Consider the following 12,606-nt stretch of genomic DNA (forward strand, 5'->3'; position numbering starts at 1 on the left):
TTCACTTATTTGCAATTCTTATTGCAGTGAGACAGTTAATCTATTCCCAACAATAACTTATTGGGTGTTAGGGCTTAAGCCAAGATGTCCTCAGTTGCCTGTCTCGCATTTCAAACGAGGGGGCCAAAAGGCGCCGTACAGTTTCACAAACACAACTGAGCTAACACTGATTTATTTCCCCAGTTTATATAATTCATATTAGGAATTCATGGACCTGGCAAAAGGGATTAGAGCGTTTATTTCAGGCAGGAAGATGATCCTGTCATTAATGGTCGATACTTTCATCATCGTTTTAAACCAGAGGAATTTGCCCAGTGACGAATTGTGGCGGACACAGCTATCAGGGTTGTGCAGCTGTACTCGTTATCTGCCGGCGACCTGCTCTGCTCGCTGAACGTGGACCCGCACCCATCAAACTTGGATTAGTCTGTCAATCAAGCCTCGGCGGCGCATATTGTGTTACAATTTCCCCCAAATGTCACCAAGATCAGAGTAATTTCTTGGCTAATTGCTTCTCGTCCTCCTTTAATGCTGCACATTTAATGGTTTTGTTACATTCGTGACAAGATGATGTTTCTCTCATATTGGCAAGGTGATGAGCGGAAAGAAGGGACCCGGTTTTGTTTAGAGAGGGAAATGAAAGAATAAATGACTGTTAAAGTTCAGAGGGCGTATTTCTGAAATGGCACCAAACAAAGAGAAGAAACTGAGAAATGATCCCAATCTTGCCCCAGTGTGACATCAATTACACCAAATTCTCATTAGAAGGGGCTGCGGCAAAAAGTCTGCCAGCTTTGCCAGGGTTATTTTACTCCGCTAGAGGCTGCATGTTACGCTTAAGATCTGTGTCAAAGCCAGCTCAGGACGGCACCACAGATTTTCCCCCCATTCTGACGCCTTGCTTTGCTATGTGCCCCGTACTTAGTTTAAACATGACAAATACGATTTCAAGCATTTTACTGTGTTCTCCTGCTTTGCAGAGCCTAATAATAGTTGCCACAATACACCCATTAATTCCCTCGGGAATAGGAGACACTATTAACCATGTTAAATAACATATAGAAATACCAATTCCACCGAACATCATCAGCAGGATTACATTTACTATTCACGTCAAGTTATAGTGGAAGAAGTCACACAAATAATTCCTGAAAAAGGGGAAAACATAACTACAATCTGTCTGCATGTGTAACACATACCACTATTATGAAACATAGAAATTATCTGTACGTAGTTAATTGGAGTGTCACAAAACATTCAGCTCATTGCAAGGCATGATTTAAAAGGGGTAGTCTGAATTTTTGAAATGAGGCATTGTTTAAAGTTTAAAGCAGCTATTACCTTACCTGCAGGGGAAAACTCCTGACATCTTTATGTAGCACAGACCTAGACGGAGACTGAATCTGAAGTTAAGCCTGAGAAAATTTAAACTTCCTTAAAGGGGCCTAGTCACATATATTGATCATAAAAAGAAAAACACACACAAAAAAGTTGGTCTTCAAATAAAACAATATATACGCCAAGGGATCGTCCTGATAGTGCTTACTTAGTCCATTTTGAGCTTGAAAAGAATTTTGTACTGGGAACGATTAGCAGACAAAAACGTTGTCATGCACTAACTGCCCGGCAATAACGAGCAACTATCAGAAAGCAAGATGGCTACTGGTAAGGCCGAAACACACCAAACCCTCTGATCCGTCCGATGCGACAGAAAATCACGTTGTGTCAATTAAATCTGATCGAAGTGAATGGAGACGGGGCAGACTGACTTTTGGTTTTCTGCACCGACCATTGTAGACCCCTGCTCCATCTTGGTCGGAGCTACGCAGCATTTTTTAATAGGAAATCCAAGAGTCAGACAGGAAGAGAGACACTTTGGCAAAGTAAAACACGTCCGTTTTGTGGAAAATATAAAAAAATACAGTTTCGTTACCCTATAGGTCCATCACCGAAAACACAGAGCTCAATAAATAATTAATAAAACATTACAATGAGCTGTGTACTTACCCATGGCAAGAGCTCAGAAGAGCAGCAAACAGATAGGATAATTAAAACGTGATCTTCTTTGAGCTTGTTCGAGCAGCTTTACCTCGACTGCCCGGCTTGTTCATACAGGCGAAACTTCTACGTAGTCGTTAAGTGAGTAAATGGTTTCACCGATCCAAATATTTAAAACTTTACCTGGGAGATTAAAAATGCTGTCCATATTTCTTCTAAAACAGTAAAAAAAAAAACATGCTATTTTACTGCTGAAGTTAAGCTATGAGTAGCATTGTTAGCTAGCAATTATATAGGCAACTTCAGTATTAATTCAATACTATGAGAAATATCATGGCGTTTTAATATTTTTATACACTTAGAACTAAACTCAAGAAGTATTTTTTTTTTTCAAAGCATATTAACCTGTAAGTTTGAAGAACCTACAGTCTGGATCTTACCGAAAGGCCACTTAACATTGTTTCAAATCGTATACCAAGATGGCCAACCAGAAAATCGGAACCACTCACCATCACTCTAAATCACTAGTTATGACCGGCCGGATGAATTAAAGGAGCAGCGTTTAAACCTTTAAGAAATTTACATGTATGACCAGCAGCTATAAACACAGAAGGAGAGAAAAGAAATAACAGCGCAACAATAACAAACACTTAACTGCTTTCCATTAGTGCACTTAACCTCCTCTTCACGGAGAGCAATCCCACTTCACGTTTCCTGTGGCTAAATGTGTGTCTCTAATTCACAAATGAGGGGACGTTTTGAGTGGCCCCTCTGTCGAACCGATGAGCAAATGCTGCAATTAACTTTTCATCCTCTTTTTCTAGGCGGAGAAGGTGTTTTAAAGACATTAGCCTGCAGTCAACAGAATCTTCTGGCTGGAGTTAAATTTAAGCATGCGCCCCCCCCCCCCCCCTCCTGTAATATTACAACGGAAGATAATAGACCACTTATGTTGTATTATTCAGGGTTGATTTAATGGGGAAACTAAAAAGAAGCCAGCCAAGAGACAACATTAATGTCAGCAAGTTTCTTTGTCGAAATAATTTCAAATTTTGCAGCGCACCACAATGCAAGTCAAGTTAGCACAGTTCCAAAGTGGAGTTTGGCTCCTTGAATGTGTGAAAAATGTAAAAAAAAAAACCCCCAAAAAACAAAACAATCAAAGGTGTACAAAACGTGTGAAGCTCAGGTCTGCTATAGGGATTAAAAGTAAGAAAAAGCAGGAAATTCATAAGCTTACTGCTGAAATCACTCAATAATAAGCACGTGTCAAGATTAAACTGGATTTGGTCTTCTAATGATGTCACTGTGGCGGGGTGTGCGTGTGAGTGTTTGTAAAAGTGTTCTTTGCCGGGTGTGCACTCGGCGGTGTGTTTCTGTGAGCGTGTCATTACGACAGGAGCCGGTTGCATCCACGAGCAAAAAATGGCTGCATAATTGGCGATGTTCGTGACATGGCCCTCTCTGTAGGTGTTTTTTTTTTCTGCATGTTGCCCAGAGTCTAATTACTGGGGTTTCAGCGGGGAGGTAAGGCAGACGCACTGGAGAAGGCGCCATATTCTGTCAGCTGATGGGCTGTGCTGTCTCAGGTACAGCCGGGGCTGCAGAGAATCCCTGGAGTGAGCTTGGGACAGACCCAGGGACCGGTCGTATCAACAAATCTTAATCAAAAGCATGAAATTGTCAGCTGTCATACATTTTTTTTGTGATCTTTGATACTGTGCCCCTCCTCGGACCCAGACCCACAAATAATACAGCTCTGCACACACTTGCAAGGACACAAACACACACACACACATACATATACATAGGAAAGCACATAAATAGGGGTCCTATCACACACCCACACACACAATGATGCATGTGCACTGAAAACAAAATAACCTGCAGATAGTTTTGGAAAAATTCAAAAAGGGATTCACAGATGACTTAACTCAAAAATTATATTTTAGCACCTTAACTGGATGTTTTACACTTTATAATTTTTCCTGTTTTTTTTTTTTTGTAGGGTTACTTTTTGTGATTGTTCTTCGTATTATTAATATAGCATTTTTAACAGGCGCACCCTTATTAAGGTGGAACTGTAACACCGCTGCTCTGTTCACTGCTGTGTCTCCCTCTTCTTTGGTGCACCACAATCACACAGCTGTGTTTTGGATGACGGCCAAGCCTTTTAGGTTAATGAACGAAATCAGCACTTACAAGTTCCAACACGGCGTGCTCCAGCTTAACAAAGGTGCAATTCGGTTTTCAGAGCCATGTCCTAGCCAAACAATGCCATTTTATTTTTTTTTGTCCCAAGTCCTCCCCCTTTTGAGACAATCTTAAACTTGTGCTCCAGTTCAGGAAAAGGATGGAAGGGCTGTGGAAGCTTTGATCGACCAACTGTTACTAAGAAGCTTTCAGGGGGTTTAAAGGAGCTAAAATGTATAAAATGGAGGGATCAAGAGCAAGTAGAAATTTGACGGTTCAGAGGCAGGTTAAAAAGTAAGAACATTCCCATACTATATCCAGTTAGCACATATTAAGGGACGGCAGATGACAAAGGTGGAATCTAAGAGCCGATTAGCACGAGTTAAACCGTCACATGAGAGGGAGATCAACACATCTTTGTGCAATTTCCTGTCTTTGAAGGACACAATTAAGAAAAAAAAAAAAAACAGCCCAAACAAAACAAAGCAAATTGGCTGGTGTAACTTCATATGAGTACGGAAAACTGTAAATTGGCACTTGGCCGTGTGCTGAGCTGTTGAAGTGACATGAAAAATAGCTGGAGCTGAGTTTGATTTCTTTTGGGTTCATCAAACAAATTTTTCAAAACAAGTTTGTCTTTTATTACGCATGGTCAGATATCTTTTCATAAGAGACTGTTTGTGGTGCTAGAGGCCTTTATTTGCAGTGTTCAAGACAGAAAACGGACAGAGAGAGGAAATTATGAGAGGAGCAGCAAAAGGTCCTGAGGTCATGAGTTGAACGCCATACGGCTGCTGCCTCTGGGGTGCCCACTCTCCTGCTATGCCACACGGCGCATAGCACATTGGGTGTTTTCTTTAAACCAGGCTGTGGAAATCAGACATTTGAAGGTTGATGAATGTTTTGCAATTTTGGTATGTTGGTATGCCACGTTCTTGAAATTGAGCTGCCTGCCATATTTTTAAGAGGCTTTAACAGTCAAGGATTTATAGTAGTGTTCCATAATCTAAGGTGTATGACTCTAATAGATATTTTCTAGCTGTAAAAGCTTGTTAATGGTTATTTTTGCTTTGATTGTGGGTCATATTCTTTCCTAATTTATTGGGGTGGACTGGCTCAAGTAGGGATCAGAACAATTATGAGTGGAAATGATGCAAATGTAAAATCTTCAGCAATATTAACATATTGATGCACAATGGTTTAACACATGAGCACAAAATGGTCTTTTTAAGGGTACAAAATGGAAGTAAGTTGGGGCAATTAGCAATGCGTGGATTAAAATTGGGCATGAGCCCGAATGAATGGGCTCTATAAGTTTGTATTACAAGTTTCAATTATGAAAAAATGAAAAGAAATCAGTGCAAAAGAACGGCACTGACACAAGAACAAGTGGGAGAAACTATTTAACAAGACATTTAGAAGGAGTCCAACAAACGCAGATAAAGTTGCAACCAGTAGTAAAAAAGTTAGGGGTGATGTAGCAAATCATGTTGACCTTACCAATATATGTGTCACATTCAGACAACGCACTAGACTTCAAGACTTTTCGACTTTTTGTTGACTTATTATTAAAAGGTTTCTTATTACAACTAATGCAGAATCAATTAATTATTGAGTTAGAAAACATTTTCGCAGACAGAATACCATTAGTGTTTGAAGGGATACTGTAATCTTTTAATTTCTCTTTCGCTAATAAGGCTCCATCAGCAGAGGCCCTGCTCTCGGTAATATACCAGGATGGGACTGCTAATGATAACTGTTATTTATTTGACTGCTACCCGGGTTTATTTGGGCCGGTGTGGCACTGTGAACCTCGCTCACTTTGGTAATTAAACGCGTTGATAGTGCAGGATGCTTACCTGCAATTATGCTGTTTTAATGAGAAGCAGCAGATGGATAAAGGGCACGACGCTGCCAGCCGGAGGCAGCGAAGCATTGGTGTTTTAATAGTCACTTAAATACTCTTAATTTAGCTCCCAGTAATGGGAGAGCTTGCTTGTAGGAAATATCTACAGTTCCAGGCTCGGCTAAGTCACAAGAGGCTTAGGGGCCATTTGAGGGAACGAGGGAGAAATGAAAAAAAAAAAATCCTTCAGCTAGACACACAGTCTTCTTTTCTTGCCCAGAGGAGGTTCTCCACATCTTCTGCTTGTTATCGGAGGTGGGCTCGGCATGTTTTCAGCTCCTAAGAAAGTTGAAGGGTGTAGGCAAAGGTTTGGCAGGCTCTTGGCTGCAGAATCTGTCAGTGTCAAGCTGAGTGATTTTATGGAGCAGGGCACATGCCTAAAGACCGAGGAAATAACCGTTAAGAATATATATCACCTAATATGATCCACTTATAGATGCATATATTGAAGCCATACATTCTTGTGGTTATTCTTGATGAAAGAAAAAAAAAAGACAAGGAAAACCTCGACATAGTCCATATAACACATGCGTTATGTTTTTCAAAGATTTTCCTCCAGTATAACACAAAGATCCGCTGATTTCACCCCCCCCCCTTTGCCTTTTTGCATGAAACACCTGTGAAAATTCATAAGCTTTGCAGCGTTCCTGTAAGCAGGTTATTATAACTCCTCCGCTGCTGCTGCTCTGCAAGGTAGTGTGATAACAGTCATTAGGGTAGCTGTGGGAGGACATCTTATTGGAGGAACAAGGAAATCCACTGGCAAAACAAGCACTGCCATTAACAGGTGTGAAGCTATGCAAATACATAAATACACCCCGGTAGCCAGCCGTCCTTACACCTGCATGAGGAAAACAGCTGCTTATTAATGCTAAGCCATGAATCGCTGCAGAAGTATCAGTGTAATGAATGAGAGACTCCATTAGCAAATGTCCGGTTCAAAACCATGTGCCTCCAATTTTGGGTTTATTGCGGGCATGTACAACCCTTAGTGTATTTGTCCTTTTTGTATTAGATGCATCCAGATACTTGTGAAGTTGTTCAGTATTTTAATTATTCACCCAATTTATTCTTTAACCGAGGCAACATAAAACGATTTGCATCAAATACTCATCTGCTGGCAATAATAATAATAAAAGAAAAATCTAAATTTTCAGTTAGAGTTGAAGGTTTAAAGATCTGAAGAAACACGGTTTTGTTACAGGTGAGACATTAGATGTACTGTAAGTATTTTAATAATCAGCACAGGTTCTGGGTTAAAGTTAACATAGTAATAAAAAGTGAAATAGAAAATATACAAAGAAATAAAAATTCAAAATGGTTTGCAAGATTTTTGAAAAATGAAATCAGAAAAGTATAGTTAGAATAAATATCCCTCTTCTTTTAAACGGATTCCTCTTTATAAAACTCTGTCAAACCAATTGGTATCATAAATGGATGTAAATAGAGTCAATTTGCGTATAATTTAATCTTAGTATAAATCCAGCTGTTCTGTAAAGGAGAACGTAAGTGACAAAACCACATCAGAAAAGTCTACTGATCAGACCATATTATTATGTGTTACCTTCTTTACACAATATCACAGAAGCTTCTCCACAACCTCCTCCTTTTGTGGAGAATTTTAAGGCGGGGTGAGGTTATAAAGCAATATAGCAAGCTTTAAACATCTGAGAGAGCACTTTACAAACCAACATCTGAAAATGGAGATTGGCAAAAACTGCAAACCTAATAAATGATGCCGATCCAGGCAAGAATGGTAGGTTGGACAAGGGGAGCATGAATAAGAGAAGGATCCCAGAGGCCCATGGGAACTCTGGAGGAGCTGCAGAGATCCACAACTTATGTAGGAGAATCTGTCAACACATGTATCAGTCATGCGCTCCACTCAGCCTGCTTTTTTTTTTTTAAAGTGTGGCGTTAAGAGTGCAATATGAGATTCAATTTGCAGTTTGCCACCAGCCACAGCCACATGTTTGCTGTGTCCCCACGTAGCAAACATGTGGGATGAGGTGCTCTGGTCAGATGAGATCAAAAATGTTTGTTTTTTTTTGCTTTACGTGCAAGACACTATGTTAAGGGGAAAACTAACAATATCACCCTGAAAACAACCTCCCCATAGTGAAGCATGGTATTGGCAGCATAAGTCTATGGGAAAGCTTTTCTTTAGCAGGAAAGCTGGTCAGAGTTAAGTACAGGACACCCCCGAATGAAAACCTGTCAGAGACTGTTAAAGACTTGAGACTTCAGAAGAAGAAGATGGAGGAAAAATGTTAGTGGCTAGATCTATGTACGAAACTGATTGTAGCATTCACCAAACAACTGAAAACAAATGCACGCCATGCTTTCCATTTATGCATCGTGTTTCACATAAAATTCCATGAAAATATGGGTTTGTAACTTGTAATTTGAAGCAATTGCTACTTTTTGAATGCTTCCTAAACTAGCTATACAAAAAACACGTCACTTTGACAGAGTTTATTTGATGAGCAGTTACTGATTTCTGCTATTTATATTTCATTTTTCAGTTCTGAGTCTTTTTTATACTTTATTTGTTTGTGATTTAAGTTCTTTTTTTCTTTTTTCTTTAAAAAAGCAGCAGGCCGAGAATCAGACGGGCTCGGGAGGCACTTTCCTGGATGACACGTTTAATTCATAACATGCTTCCAGTGAAAGCTCTTGAATTGGTAGCTTCTTGAAATGTGCCTGAGTGGCCCCCCGCTGAGCGGTAAGCTAGGCCTTTGATGTATCGAGCTGTAATGTGGTTGTTATCCATAATCGCCTTGAATTCAGGCGGGCCGCTGCTGAAAGAGCCACACTGGCAGCATGTTTCTCTGGTACATCACAATGCGACTATTGTCCCATAAAAAACATATGCCACCTTTGCCCACTGTGACCACAGCTAAACAGCTTTAACATCCCTTTTCACAAGGAACCAGGTAATAGAAATTCACATAAACACTCTGGGAAAAAAAAAGAAAGAAAGAAGTGCTGCTCGGTTAATGATATGAGAAAGCCCAACACAAGACAACATCGGATATCATTTCATTCCTGAGACCCTGTGAGACGGTGCTCATTCGGAGCTTTTTTTGATGCGTATGCAAATTTCTTGCACATTTCTGACACCATAAGTTTAAACATGAAATAATCCTGATGCTATCGTATTAAGCCGTGATTTGAAAGGTGGGAGGCAAACAGGAGTTTGCGATGCACACCAGCGTAGGTTCGGCAAGGAATATGGGGATCGTATTTTGCATCGCATGAATAACAATCAACAGTTGAGGGAACAAAGAAGTGTTTTGAAATATGAAACCTATTATGCACTAAAATGAGACCCCTAGTAATGGGGTTTTAATGTTGCACCGCAAAGCAGAGAGTTATCTGACAAACAACTAAGGAAGTGACTTGCAATCTTGGCGCGTAATATTCCAGGAGAGTCATTATTGTTGTTGTTTTGCTGTCGTACATCATGCTAATAATATGGGTGCTCTACAAAAATCAGAAACCATAACACACGTTTGTGCTCATCCGTATGGTTGAACAGACACTAATCTGCATTACCTGTTTTATGAATGCGGTGATACAGACATTTTCACGAGGCTGTTACAGCCTCTAAAACAGTCTGATAGGCTGCCTGGAGACAAATAAATAAAGTTAAGCACCCAGGTTGTGGTTGCTCAAGAGATCTACAACATTATTACCATCTAGCTGGTGCTTAGGGTTTTAATTTAACAGTAATAACTTGCTTATATGGAGGCCTCCACTGTTTATAATTCTTTGATGCACCAATAGTTTTTAATATACAGTTGCACCTAAAACTATTCAACCCCCACAACAAATTAGGTTTATTACGGGAAATGTATGATTGCTCAAGACGGAGCTCAGGTTTGCAGGTCAGACGTGGTCCCGGGCGCTGCTGATGCGAGGGTTGCTTCGGTTACATCTTGTGTGCACGAGACAAAACACCTCAAACATCGAGACTGTTGACGTAACGTGTTTGACTGTGAATCCTGTTTGTAGCAGGTCACAAGAGCAGAAGGTGGAGCTACTAAGTACTGAAGATGCTTGTCAGGAATGGATTGAATAATTTTGACACCGCAGTAATCATCATAAACCACGCATCTTGTAATAATACTCGCGCTGAGGCGGCTCCATTGTTCTTACTCGATTTGTTTGTACCGTACTCTCCTTTAAAATGGGGGGTTAAACAATTGCAGTTGTGAGTATAGTGGAAACTTCCCACTGCGCTTGTTTATGGCACCAGAAAATCCAGGCAAATCAGCAGCAAGCCAGACTCGAATTAAAGAGGGGACCAGACAGAGAGCCAAAGAGGAGTCTGGCGGATAAAGGGCAATGGAGGACATCGTAGCCACGGCGAAGGGGAGGGGGGGGGGGGATGTATGTTTGTAAAAGAGAGTAATCAAACTGCAGAAAAGACGAAAATATAATATTGAATGCAGCTTACTCTCTGACATTAGTTTGGCTATAATGGTTAGGTTTGAGGGGCCATCCTCATTGAGGCCCTGCAAGAGTGAATGAAAGTGTACCGGTTATGCATCATTACTAAGGGAAGAGCTGTCCACTCCCTGCTGAGGAGAGATGCCCTCTCCTTTCACACTAAGCAGGGTAGTTCACAAAATAACAGCATACCAAGTGTCTGCCCCCCGCATCCCCCCACCCCCCCTTTGACGGAGGGCTCATCCGAGGACCCTTTAGAGAAAGGATACGCCTCCCTTTAAACTTAAAAGCAGGCATCTAATTCACAGCTTACAAGAGAGGAGTCATAATGGAGCGCAGTTAAAAGATAGCACGCGAGGAGCGGGGTGTCAACAGGACATAAAAATGTGCAATTACGTTGCTAAAACATGCAATTTGATATTTTTCGACTGGGAGATGACATACGCGTCTGAGAGGAGTCTCAGATTGCAAATGAATAAATAAAATAATAACAGCAACAAAACAGCGATCACAAAACAAGTTGAATTTGCCCCCCCCGGCTGGTGGGAGCGGGCACAGAGTGGGGCCCGTGCATCATCAGTCCACATCGTGAGTGGCTTCTCAGTTCTTTTATTTTTTCATCACCGCCTTATCCACTCCAGAGGTTCAACAGATTAGCGATTCACCGGGGTGCTGCCGCGGCTTTTCGTCCGCTGTGCTTAGCGTCCAATTTGAAGTGTCTAAGAGCATTCTTGTCATTAGTGTTTGCTCGAGATTGTTTTTCAGAGAGCCCAGACTGAGTGTGACATTAAAGACAAATAAAACTCCATCAGGCGTGTTGATCTTTTCCAAGGCTCCCGGAGAAACGGGCCCAACATTTTATCTTGGCAGACAGCGGCTTCAGAGGTTACAGATAGGCCAGTTTGCCGCTGCTATTATTTACCAAAGGAGCAGAATGTCAGGCCTCCTATATACCCCTGTGCCTTTTTGTTTTTCTTTTTCATTGTTTGCTAGCTGTCTCTGTGAAAGGGGGCACTTTATGGTGGTGAGTGGCCAGAGAAAATATTTCTATCTTGCCATCAATGGATCAATGGAGATGTTTATACCTGTCCAGGGGGCACAATGTTCACTTCATAATAATGGATACTAAACAGCTTGTTGGTTTAGCGCCTTTGTCCAGGTCACTTGTCAATCTCTGAAACACTGCAATCCAGAGTAGGGACACGCATTACCTCTAAAGGGCCAACACTAACAACGACAGCAACAAAAGTGGATCAAACTAGAGGCTGAGCTGGGCCCCCCCCCCCGCCTCCCGTTAGAGGCTGGACTGGCCACTAAGGTTCATTAAACTGAAAGGGGTCACCTTCAGTTCAACCAATACAGAGCCTTGCAAAAGTATTCACACATTACAACCACCAAAGATTTAATGTGGTAGACCAACACAAGATAACACATAATGACATCGTTTTCAACATTTTTCCAGCACAAATCTAGAAAGTTTGGTGTGCATTTGTATTCATTCATCCCTGAGTCAAAAGTTTGTAGTTTGTGTTTTTTTTTCTTCATCTGCGGGTCTTTAAGGCTTTGTCTTTAACAACTATGTGCCTCTGGAGCCTGAAATGTATGTCCAATCATTTGCAAAATAGCTCAGCCTCAGTCAGAGTTTAGTCAGATTGCTTCAAAAGTCTTGCCACTTAATTTCAAATAAAATTTTGGTCCAGACTTCAAATGGGCCATTCTAAAACATCAATCTACTTTCAAATAAGCCATTGCAATGCTGTGGCTGTATTTTGGTAACCTGACTCCGCCAGATAGATTTGCTCCGCATATCCATCTGGAAACCTTCCGTTGAAGTAATTTTGGGAAGGGGCGAAAATACTGCTTAGCTGATTGGCCTATGTTGGTGATAGACAAAGCATATGACGTACTAACAGAGCGACGACGAAAACACAACCACAAGCTCTTGCCGAAACCAGTCGGGAGAAGAGCAAAAACATCTTTTCCTCTGAGAAAAGCCTCCAGAGCAGTGTTTTGCTCTTCTTTCAGTGGAGAAATACTCTGTAATTCCGATAAAA

The sequence above is a fragment of the Fundulus heteroclitus genome, chromosome 19 (assembly GCF_011125445.2).
Source record: "Fundulus heteroclitus isolate FHET01 chromosome 19, MU-UCD_Fhet_4.1, whole genome shotgun sequence".
Classification (NCBI taxonomy): domain Eukaryota; kingdom Metazoa; phylum Chordata; class Actinopteri; order Cyprinodontiformes; family Fundulidae; genus Fundulus; species Fundulus heteroclitus.